Source organism: Lytechinus pictus, chromosome 13 (genome assembly GCF_037042905.1).
Source record: "Lytechinus pictus isolate F3 Inbred chromosome 13, Lp3.0, whole genome shotgun sequence".
NCBI classification, from domain to species: Eukaryota; Metazoa; Echinodermata; class Echinoidea; order Temnopleuroida; family Toxopneustidae; genus Lytechinus; species Lytechinus pictus.
The window spans coordinates 5,180,018-5,192,597 of record NC_087257.1 but is presented as its reverse complement, the minus strand read 5'-3'; positions in this window follow the sequence as shown (position 1 = coordinate 5,192,597).

The following is a 12,580-nucleotide window of genomic DNA, read 5'->3' as shown; positions in this document are numbered from 1 at the left end:
GCTTTTTAAGGAATTACTTCCTACCGGTACCCATTTACCTCACCTGGGATGAGTGCAGCACACTGTGGATCAGTTTCTTGCTGAAGGAAATTACGCCATGGCTGGGATTCGAACCCACGACCCTCTGCTTCAAAGTCCGAAGACTAATCCACTGGGCCACAACGCTCCACCACCATATATATATATATATATATGTGTGAGAAATAATACATGTACAACAGCTTTGGCAACTCTTTTATTAAATATTTTGTGAAAGAAATTAAGATGAAGAGAACAATGGTAGGCGTAGCTTAAATCAAGGTTCCCAAGAGCTATCTGCCCTTTGGAAAAACTGGTGATGCCGAAAAAATGTGTCTGCCGGGAATCGAACCCGGGCCCCCAGCTTGGAACGCCGCGCCGGTGCCTTAACCACTAGACCACAGATACGGCCTAGTCGCAAGGGCGACACCGATCCGATTGACCGTCAGATAAACAAATTGTCGACGCTATACAAATTTTAATTTCCTTTGTCAGGTGTAGGTGGGTTTTGAACAATGACAAGCCGCCATGCCTCGGCTGGATCAAAGCTATTGCTTAGATACAGTATAAGTACACATATGGGAAAAATTATACAAATGTAATACAAATGAACTATTGAATGAGTGACTCAATAGATTTTTTACCTTTGCATGTCACTGTCCTATGACTATAACTGTTTTGGGGGAAATAAGGGAAATTCCGAAATGTAATTTCTGTCTCATTTGCCATCCAATGTTTAGGAAATGTTTAGCGTTACACTAGTTTGATTTTTCTCCTTTCATTCAAATAAACTTTTTGGGGGGAGTGGAAATGGCATTTAAGATATAAAAGGTAATGCTTTACGCAAAATTGAACTGTAATGGGCTGTGTAGAATTCTCCTTTTCATTTTGAATCAATTGTGTATGCCAACAATGGAATTAAATAAAAGAAAAACATTTTTTCTTTAAAGGGGAATCCAACCCAAATAAAAACTTGTTTTTATAAGAAAAAGAAAAATCAGACAAGTTGATAAGTGAAAGTTTGAACAATATTGGACAAACACCAAGAAAGCTATGAATTTTTAAAAGTTGTAAATATTGGTAATCACTATACTCATGGAGACTTCAAATTGGCCGCCTATGGGATGTCATAGTGATTGATTGATTGATTGATTTTATTCGTCAAGAATATCACAGGAGATTACAATAAAATTGAAGAATACCTTGACAGGATAGCCCATGAAAGCCGAAAGGCTTATTTCCAATGGGGTCCTAGTGATGTAAGGCAAGGATTACTCTTCCATGTACTCCAATTCATATATGGCTAAAATGTCATTTTTCCCAAAAGTTTTACTTCAAATTATATTTTTATTTCATGAGGACATTAAACAATATACTACCTGGGTTATATTTAGAGTACTGCCCCAGGGGAATGGGTACTTAAGAGAAAACCACAAATCCTGATAGTAAAGTACATGGCCTATGGGAAAGTTGTCCTTGCCCCTTGTCATAATTTACTTACCCAGTTGCCAATTTGAAATTTATATACTATTAGTGATCTCAATTTTAAAGCAGCTATAACTTTCTTATTGCTTGTCCGGTTTCTTTCAAACTTTCACCAATCTGTTTAATTTATTTTTCTCCTTCCCAACAAAATATTTTATGGGCAAGGCTGGATTCCCCTTTAAAAGGGCACAGTTGGAGAGAATTTAACGTATGATTTTTTTTTCTTCATCACTTTATTCAATATTTAAAAATCAAACAAAGGAACAGAGGTGAATACATAATAAGAAGGGAATACGCCTAAGTCATGAACTAATAAATTACAGGCAGGGCAACATAGGTGTATTGCAGAGAAAACGATTCACAATATAAACAACATTTACCAAAAAAAAACAATCATAACAAGATATAAAAGATCACGTTTTGAGCAGAAAAAAAAAGGGAAAAAGAAAAAAATATATATACCTCATGACTTGTGTATAATTCTACATAATAGATAACCTTATATTTAATTGTTATTTGTTGTTTGAGTATAATTATAAAGTTCAATATAGAATGGCAAGACATTGTAGTGAGAAAGTAGGAAAGACAGAGATAAGAGAGATTCTTTAAAGGAATCCAAAACAAAAATAATAAAAATTTAATAGGAGGAAGGAAAGGAAAGGTGAGGTCCAAGACACAATACAGAAACACAGTGAATAGACTATAATGCTAACCACTTTAAATTGCCAGTCATTCTTAATATAATTGACATAATCATTGTCATAGAGACTATGAAATAGAGAAAGTGAACCATAAGATCACTTACATAAAAGAAAATATCTTTTCAAATGGGACTTAAAACTTTACCCGATGAAATATTTGAATGACATGTAAAAGTTCCCGGCGTTACCAGCATAAATCAGAGTGTTTAATACAAAAGGCTTTTTTCGTGTAATGAAGCAAAATTAAGGAAGCATACCCCCCCCCCCCCCCTCTCCCTCACGTCGCTGCTATGCATTTTACAAAACATGTTTACGATACTATAATACTGTATATATATATATATATATCATGTTAGGGTGTGTGAGGGTGTGTGTGTGTAGAGTAGAATCAAGAATGAAGCAGAGTATACACTATGTTGCAAAGCATTCGGCCCTGCCCTTCTTCAGTTTTTATTTGCTAAACAAAACAAATAAAGCAAGTTATAGAAAAAGCAACAAAACGAACACAATGGTAAATAATAGCAAATTAAAGCAAAACCAAAACAAATATGAGAAATCATATGGTAATTACACGGAATAACAAAGGATCATACACAACAAAAATAAAATTAAAGTGAAATAGAACCTGACATGGGTCATAGTAGATTATTCTGAAGTATAGGGTTCTACCGTGCGTGTGTTATTTACAAAGTAAAATGTATTATAAGCGAGCAAAAAGGGCGTACTGAGAAAATCGAAGTAAAATGGGCGCATTTGAGCAGAACTGATAAACAATGAAGAGAATGGCTTAACATAGGACATATTGGATATAAGGTAAATATATATATGTATATTACTCTTTATTCATATTTCGATATATTTACAAAATGGCGTAGAAATCCATGTATGGGATGCATATAATAGGCAAAAGGTAATGTAGTATGTATATTCAAGTATACAAAATATTTATTAAAAAAATACAAAAGATTAAGGTCCAGACCAGAAACAAGTGGAGCGCCACTGGCAGTCTCACCTGCATCGTGCGATTCAATATAGCAGCAGTGCCGACTTTGAAAACTACTGTAAAATAATTATTAAAAAAAAAACACCATTCATATAATGATACAATACTAAGTTCATTGATAATAAATGACATATGACCTTGATCGTGCGACCTAGGACTTGTCAGTGACACTTGATTACCCCTATATCCACATATTATGAACTATAAATATAAACTTTGAAAGTTATAACAGCAATCTAATAATTACCTCCAAAATGGCCAAAGTTGGATGACCTTAAATGACCTTTGACTTTGGTCATGTGACCTGAAACTCGCATGAGATGTTCAGTGACACTTGATTACTCTTATGTCAAAGGTTTATATACTAGATTCATACACTTTAAGAGTTATGATGGTTATTCAACAAACACCCACAACATGGCCAAAGTCCATTGACCTTGGTCATGTGACCTGAAATTCGCACAGGATGTTCAGTAATACTTGATTACTCTTATGTCCAAGTGTCATGAATCAGATCAATAAACTATTAAAGTTATGATGGTAATTCAACAGATACCCCCAAATTGGCTAAAGTTCATTGACCCTAAATTACCTTTGACCTTGGTTATGTGACTTGAAACTCAGACAGCATATTTAGTAGTACTTGAGCTAGGTTCATATATTTTTTAAGTTATGATGACATTTCAACAACTTAACCTTACTTTAAGATATTGATGTTGATTCCCCCAACATGGTCTAAGTTCATTGACCCTAAATGACTTTTGACCTTAGTCATATGACTTGAAACTCAGGCAGGATATTTGGAAATACTTGATTAACTTTATGGCAAGGTTTCATGAACTAAGTCCATATACTTTCTAAGTTATGCTGTCATTTCAAAAACTTAACCTTCGGTAAAGATTTAGTGTTGACGCAGCCGCCGCCGCCGTCGGAGAAGTGGCGCCTATAATCTCACTTGGCTTCGCAGGTGAGACAAAAAATGAAAGACGGACATCGACGGAAAGAAAAAGGAAAAATGGGAGAAGAACGAGAAGAAGTAGAAGAAGAAAAAGGAGAGGAGGAAGAAGGAAAGATAAAAAGAAAGAAAGAAGGAAGGAAGGAAGGAAGTGTGTAAATTGCCAAGGCTTTCTTTATTATCGGTTTATAGCGATATGCTAAGTTTGAATGTTCCGACAGTGCTTCCACTTTTCAAAACGGAACTTCCTGGAATTAACTCTGAAAGTTCCTGGAATTTTCCGAATGTTCTTCAGTCTTCCATAAGTTATAATTCGTAAATTATGCAAATAGTATGAAGTATAATTAGAATTCTATTAGTAATAATAAAGTATAAGTCGAAGAGGATTGCATTTCCCAGGTGTTAGGCAGTGAAATTCACACAATGGAATTAAAAGCAATCAAAGTTCCACGCAGGACCAGTTGTCTATAAAAGGCCTTAACCAATGAATAGGAACCATCTTTTCAAAGACGGCTAAGATCATACAAAACACAAGGATCTAGTACACGATTAACCAATAGGATTGCTTTCCAATCAACTGAATGATGATAATAACAATGTGCCTTTGAATAGATAATTTCTAGGAAATTGGCGCTATATTCCCACAGAATATGTTCTGCATTTAAAAATCGACTTCTGTATAATCAGGGAGGGAATAAAATTGTTTTGATGCAGGGTGTGATCCTCTTCGACTTATACTTCATTATTACTAATAGAATTCTCATAAATTACAGGCAGGGCAACACAGGTGAATTACAGAGAAAACGAATCACAATATAAACAACATTTACAAAAAAAACAATCGTAACAAAATATAGAAGATCAAGTTTTAAGCAGAAAAAAGGGAAAAGAAAAAATATATATATTCCTCATGACTTGTGGATAATGCTACATAATAGATAACCTTAAATTTAATTGTAATTTGTAGTTTGAGTATAATTATACAGTTCAATGTAGAATGGCAAGATATTGCATCATGAATAAAAAATGAGAAAAACAGAGATAAGAAACATTCTTTAAAGGAGACCAAAACAAAAATCATCTTTTTAATAGGAGGGAGGGAGGAAAGGAAAGGTAAGGTCAAAGACATAATACAAGAAACACAGTGAATAGACTATAATACTAACCACTTTAAATTGCCAGTCATTCTTAAGATCATTGACATAATCATTGACATAGACTGTCATTTTCATAAAGACTATGAAATAGAAAAAATTGAACCACTTGAAATTGCCAGTCATTCTTAAGATAATTTACATAATCATTGTCATAAAAACTATGAAATAGAGAAAGTGAACCATAAGATCACTTAATACATAAATGAAAAAAAATCAAATGGGACTTAAAACTTTACCCGATGAAATATTTGAATGACATGTAAAAGTTCCCGGCGTTACCAGCATAAATCAAATTGTTTAAAACAAAATGCTTATTTCGTGTGATGAAGCAAAATTAAGGAAGCATACCCCCCCCCCTTTCCCCCACGTCGCTACAAAACATGTTTACGATACTAACTGTATATATATATTTCAGGTCTGTGTGTGTGAGGGTGATGGTGTGTGGGTGAGGGTGTGTGTGTGAAGGGTAGAATCGAGAATGAAGCAGAGTATACACTATGTTGCAAAGCATATTTATATATATATATATATATTACTCTTTATTCATGTTTCGATATATTTACAAAATGGCGTATAAATCAATGTATGGGATGCATATAGACGGCAAAAAGTAATGTAGTATGTATATTCAAGTATACCAAAAAAAAAACAAAAAAAAAAGATTAAGGTCCAGACCCCGGGGGCACTTCCATTGACGAGTGACTACCATGCGCGACCATGGTGTCTCGAAAAGCACCCTATCCAAGTATTTTCCATATTCTGAAAATGCACCCCTTAACAACCCTACCCTTAACAAGTATTGGAAACAAAACGATACTATTTGCAAGCATTCCATGAATTGAACCCCTAAACAAGTACAGCGATATTCTAATTGTTATACAATTGTTTATAAAACATTTTAGTCTTCTTTTTTTTTTATACCCTCGCAAATTTTTTTAGCTTTTTTTAGCGAAATAGATACTTTTTTTATTATTTTAGTTTTTTGACACCCTTATTACGTTACGTACGTAACGTGCCCTATCTTGAAAAAGACATCCTTTTTACGTGTTTTTTTTTGGGGGGTCGCGCATGGTATCCACTCGTCAATTGTAAGTGCCCCCTGTTGCACCCACAAATGTAATAACGTCCACAAATGTAATAACACTTTACCCATAAATGTAATAATTTTTTATCGCTCACAAATGTAATAATGCAATTTACCCACAAATGTAATAAATTTGAAGGGATTTTGGGCGAATCCGCTCTAAACTAAAATCCTATAGTAATGCGTTCAAATACTAGTAGCACAAAAGTGCAAAATCTTTTTTTCCAGACCCGGTTAATTAAAAAAATTATAATATAAGTCCAAAGTCTTTTTTCCAGACCCGGTTATTTCAAAAATTATAATATAAGTCCAAAGTTTTTTTTCCAGACCCGGTTATTTCAAAAATTGTAATATAAGTCCAAACTAAGATACCATAATGATATTCCAGGGGAATAAAAATGAAAATCGAGCTTAGTCTTTTCTCCAAACCCTGTTATTCCAAAATTATAAATAACAATACAACAACAACAAAAACAGTATAAAGACCCCATAATCTTATTAATGCTGGATAACATGGACATATAGTAATAATAAAAAACTCCAAATCTAAGACCAAACAATCCTTCAACCTAAGAACCTGTTTTAAAAAGAGGTTTAGAGCGTTTTCTTTATTCCAGACCTAATCATTAAAAAAATCTTCTAACGTAAGACCCTATCATATTCTTATTCTTGTGGAATAACACGAGTTTTAGAACGTACTCTTTCCTCCAGACCCGGTTATTTAAAAAATGAATTAAAAAAAAATAAAATCTAAGACCAATCTTCAAAAGTTAAACCCCGTAAAAAAATATGTCTTTACCCCACACTAAGTTTTAAAAAAATAAGTATATACTAAGACCCCTACAAAATATTGTAATAATGCATGGGTAAAGCAAACATCCTTTCTCCAGACTTTCTCTAAATCGAATACCCAATAATCTTATTACTGTGGAATAACATGAAGATCGATTGTAGACTTTGCTCCAGACACAGTTATTTCAAGAATAAAAAAGCAATAAAACCCAACCCCCAACAACGAATCTAAGAACCAACAATCCTCGAAATTAAGACCATGTAGAAAAGCACATGTTTAGAGCGTTGTCTTTATTCGAGACCCAGTCATTTAAAAAATAATTTTACAAATCTTAAAAACATAAGACTTTGTCATATTCTTATTGCTGTGGAATAACACGAGTATTATGCTTAGTCTTTCGTCTAGACCCGGTTATTTAAAAGATAAACATATATTGGGAAAAAAAATCAAAGCTCAGACCAATCAAAATTAAACCAAGTTAAAATGCTTGGGTTTAGAGTGTTGTCTTTACCCCACACCCAGTTATCTTGAAAATACAAATTAAGCGAGACATTAATCTTAAAACTTAGACCCCAGCATCTTCCAAACTATAAGAACCCTGTGATAACGCATACCACAAAAACGACAAATTAATTGGGGACATCCCGATAGACCGCGGGCCGATAGACCGCGGGTCCGATAGTCCGCGGGTCCGATAGACCGCGGGTCCGTTAGTCCGCAGGTCCGATAGACCGCGGGTCCGATAGTCCGCAGTGTGTGTAAAAGTATGATCAATGATATATCAAATGTCATCGAGAAGTCCAAAGGTCAAATGATACGAGACCATGGGGTTCTATCAGGTGCGGATCCATGGGGGCCGAGGGGGAACTGCCTCACCCCCGCCCCCCCCCCCCCCCACCCCCCAGATCAAAAAAAAGAGGGGGGAGAGAATAAAAAAAAGATGGGAAGAAAAATAGAGAGAGAGAGGAAGAGGGGAAAAGAAGAGGAGAAAAAGAGAAAGTATGGGGGGAGGAAGAGAAGAAAAAAGAGAAAAGTGAGAGGAAAGAGAGAAAGAAAAGACGGGAAAAAAAGAGAAGAAAAGTGAAAAAGAAAAGATGGGGAAAAAAGAAAAGAAAAGGGGAAATGAAGACAAGAAAAAAGAGAAGAAAAGGGGAAAAATAAAGAGAAGAAAAAGAGAGAGAGAGGAGGAAGGAAAAGAAGAGAGGAAGAAAAGGGGAGAGGAAGAGGGGGAAAGAAAAAGAGAAAGGAAGGGGAATGAGGATAAGAGAAAGAAAAAAAAATAGGAGATGGGAAACGAAAGAGGGAGATGTTGACCCGGACGTCGATTTGATGTTCGAACTTATAGGCGGCGCCAAAATGACGTTCGATTTATGGGGCGCCGAACTGATGTTTGAAGTGGGAGGGGGGCGCCAAATTGATGTTCGAACTATGGGAGCGCCGAATCGATGTTCGATATAGCGGGGCACCAAATTGATGTCGAACTAGGGGAGCGCTAATTTGAATTTTGACCATAATGCGACAAATACATGTTTCAGAGGGGGGAGGGCAAAGTTATATTTCACATGGGGGCGCCAAGTTTATGTTCAACCGAGGGCGCGAAATTGACCTTAAACTTAGGGGGCTTCATGCAAATTCATTTTCGACCGGGGGCGCAACATTGCTCGTATTGCCTGTTTATAGTGAAATATATGTCCTGCCCAAAAAGCTTAAATTAATGCGGCTGAATTAAAATATGCCGTTTTTACGATAATAGACAAAAACAATGTTTTCGAGTTTTAAGTCTGTTTAGCGAGATAAATATCCTGTTCAGGGTCACAAAAAGGGTTATTATCAAATTCAGCTCGGGCTACGCGCTCGCAATATTTCATCAATGAGGTATGCATCCTCTGCATCAATCCCACATGTAAGTGTTAGTGTTTTTCAAGTCAACATACATAGGCCGGTCCAAGGGGCAAAGATTTTGCCCCCCCCCCCCCCCCATGGTGGCGCAAAAAAGGGGTAAGAAACAGAAAAAGAAGAGAAAAAGGACAAGCAATTAGAATAGGAATTATACCTTAGTCCTTCTTAAGTCAGTATATAAAAAAATTGAGCTCGCGCTTCGCGCTGGCATCAATAAATTGTTAAGTTATATACGCATCCCGACCTCACAGTTTTTTTATGCGAACGAGAAGCACAAGCTGAAAATATTTAATATTCTAACCTGACAACTGAAAATCAAAATCATCATTATAAAAGTTTTAAGCTAGCGCTTCGCGCTCGCATTCATTTCTTAATAGATATGCATCGTGTTCATCTTAACAACTACTAACATAGGCGGATCCAGGGGGCCCGAGGGCCCCTCCCCCTATTGATGGAACAAATCAATTGGGAAAAACGGGGAAAGAAAGAAACAAAGAAGGGGAAAGATAGGAGAAAAAAGAAGACGAAACATAAAAGGAGAAAGACGAGTGAATAAAATAAGGTCAGGAGAAGACTTGAAAATATTTAATGTCACTATATTAAAATTTCGCTCGCGCATCACGCTCGCATTGCCTGTTCGATGAGATACATAACTCGGTAAATATAGGCTGATATAAAGTTCTAAATATCAAGTTTTGAAGTCAATATACAAAACATAATTCAGCTCGGACATCTTTCATTATTATTTTTTTTTTATTTACCAATTTATTTTTTTAAGTGCTCTGGAAAATGTCCGTTTTATGGTGTGAATCAACATTTGCAACATTTTGTGCGCTCGCATTATTTGCTAAGTAGGCCTACCTATTGTCTTTTTGTATTTCAAATAAGATTATCTAAATATTCTTTTTCAGGTGTCTCGATTCTAAAAAAAATGAAGGCCTATGCTAACGCTGTGCTCTCGCATTATGGTGAGTTATGTACACCTATATATTAATTCTATAACAAACTACTTAAATTCCCCCCATTTAAAAATTTCGGATCGCGATTTGCGCTCGCGTTATTTGCTAAAAATATATCAACCAATGAATCCTATCCATGATTACAAAAATAATTAAAATTTCCAGTTTTCAGGCCTCATACACTGTCAACAAATTTCACACACTCATTAGGCTTATTAGATTAATAAATATGAAATAAAAATTTTATAAATTCATTATAACTTAAATTTTCCCTTTTTCATAAATAGATATCGACACGTTTTAGGAAAAGAAAATGAAGGTAGTCATCATTCTTATATGATGACAAAATATCCTTAGGCCTAACATGTCTCGATCCGAGGTTAAAATAATAATAAAATATCAGCTCAAGCTTCGCGCTCGCATCATTTATTTAGTGCTATCCACATCGACGTCACAATTTCCCTATATACACAGTGCTGTAAATAGTGCTTAAATTGACTCATTTCATATCGGAATTTCAAATATTATTTTCAACTCGCGCTCTGCGCTCGCATTATTGATTTTCATGATGAAAAGTGAAATGTATTCAGAATGCAGATTTTGTCTATTAATAAACTCTAAAACACGCGCACGCATGTTTTTTGAGATACGCAGCTTGATCTTATTCAAAACGTACTAAGATTATCCAGTTTAAGATCAGAATATCAAAAAATTTCTGCTCGCGCTTTGCGCTCGCATTATGAATATACCAAAAATTACCCATCCTTTTTCATGATTGTCAAAACATGACTCGAGTGTCCCGTTGGGGGGTTTGAAATCTCATCTTTTTAGGTTGGAATATAAAAAATGTTCAGCTCGCGCTTCGCACTCACATTATTTAATCGTTGAAATATGTATCGTCTTAATGGCTTACTGCAAAACGTCCTTAACAGGTCCCTTTTCGACTAGGCGAGAATGCATATTTAACCCTTTGATCGCGCTTCGCGCTCATGGTAAGTATCTAGTTACATAACGCGTTCTGTTAAGGTTCACAAACATTGCCCAGAATTTTCAATTTTCAGGACAAAATACATGAAATTTGATTTTTTTTTTAGCTTGCATAGGGCTTATGAGATTTTTACACATTTATGTTGTTTATGAAGTAAAGCTAGGAAATGACTTACATGGGCGTTTTGTCCCCCCCCCCCAAAAAAAAAAAAAGAATCACGACCAAGAAAAAAAAGAGAGAAAAGGAAAGGGATTAGGATGAAATATGATATTATTCTCCAAATATTATGTCAAAATCTATCACAACCTAGTATTTTTGTAACAAAAATGTCAGCATATTTGCTTGCTCGCTTGTCTCACTGGAAACTTCTTATTAATTTTATGCGATACGCCATATCGAGCCCCCTCAAAATTGTTGGCTCATTACGCCACTGGAACAACCCCTTCAAAGAAACCAACAACAAAAAATCAACATTGAGCGGCCGATCTGGGAAAATATGGGTGAAAAAAATCGCCTCCCCCCCCCCCCTCCTTATTTGTGGAAGCTGGGTCCGCCCCCGGAATTAGGCTTTCAGGATAAAATACATGAGAAATAAAAAAAAATCAGATCGCGCTTCGCGTTCTCATTATTTATTTAGGCCTTGTGAAATACCTCAATGTGTTTTTAAAAATAAAATCTCAGATATTCTTTATCTTCTATCCCCCCCCCCCCCATTTCATTTATTTTTTTTTTTTATCTTGGTGCCCTCTACAAAAGTTCAACAAGAACAACCCCCCCCCCTACCCCCCGTGCACCCATGCTGAATAAATACACCACTAATGAGGAGAATGGGTCGATTGCTTCGAGATTGCATTATTCCCAAGAAGTTATCATTAATATTATTGAAGGCTATTCTAACTAGTAAAGAAACAACAGCTCCCGTTCACACAATATTCTAGTAGGGCCTACTCTGGAGAGAAGTTAAACCAAATTGAAACCCCCAAAAATCGCTCGCGCTTCTCGCTCCCATTGATATTTCATTATATATTCATGGATTTTTTTTTCAAGAACACATTAAAAGAGTGGTCTTTAATTGCCCTTTTGGGCGCCAAGAATCAGGTCAAATTTGGGCCCCCCTTCTCACGAAATCCTGGATCCGCGCCTGGGTTCTATAACAATAACCCAATTAGGGCAATCATCCCCTGACAACTACTTCAAGGAAAATATGATCCTCTTATTTTTACCGGAAATTTACCCTCTAGACGCTTCCCTGACAACTACTTCAAGGAAAAAAAGATTCCCATATTTTTACCGGAAATTTACCCTCTAGACGCCAATTACCCCTAGTACGGAGCCCTTCAAATGCCATTGACTTGACGACATGGCGAGATACTTTATCTTGCCATGTCGACTAAATAAGCTTATTATGTCCGCATGGCAAGATACGTTATCCTGTCAAGTCCACATATAAAAAGTTATACGTCAACATGGTGAGATATTTTATCTTGCCAAGTCGACTTGTAACAAGTTATATGTCAACATGGCGATATATCGGGATT